The sequence below is a fragment of the Calidris pugnax genome, unplaced genomic scaffold (genome assembly GCF_001431845.1).
Source record: "Calidris pugnax isolate Ruff unplaced genomic scaffold, ASM143184v1 scaffold9, whole genome shotgun sequence".
Lineage (NCBI taxonomy): Eukaryota > Metazoa > Chordata > Aves > Charadriiformes > Scolopacidae > Calidris > Calidris pugnax.
In genome coordinates this window covers 4,362,943-4,363,298 of record NW_015090778.1, presented here as the reverse complement: position 1 = coordinate 4,363,298, position 356 = coordinate 4,362,943, and positions in this window count along the sequence as shown.

The following is a 356-nucleotide window of genomic DNA, read 5'->3' as shown; positions in this document are numbered from 1 at the left end:
CCTCTCCCGGCCCTGCACCTGATTAAGGATGGAGCGAGGCTTTTAATCCCCCCTCCCGGCCCGGCCTCCCCCCATCCCTCCCGTCTGGCCTCTTCTGCCCTCTTCCCCCATCCCCTCCTCTTCCTCCTCCTCCTCCATCTTATTCCTTCTCTTCAGCCCGCCGCCCCCGCTTCTCCTCCCGCGGTCCCCCCCGCGCTGGGCCGCGGGGCGATGGGGGACCTGTCCCCGCACCCCCGTGTCCTTCTCCCACCTGGCAGCCTCTGGCTCAAGGTCACTGCAGTAATTCCATATGAGCTGCCGGGTGCTGCCGCCTTATCTCCCGCACAGCTTCTGTTTCACTGCCTTTATATTCCGAG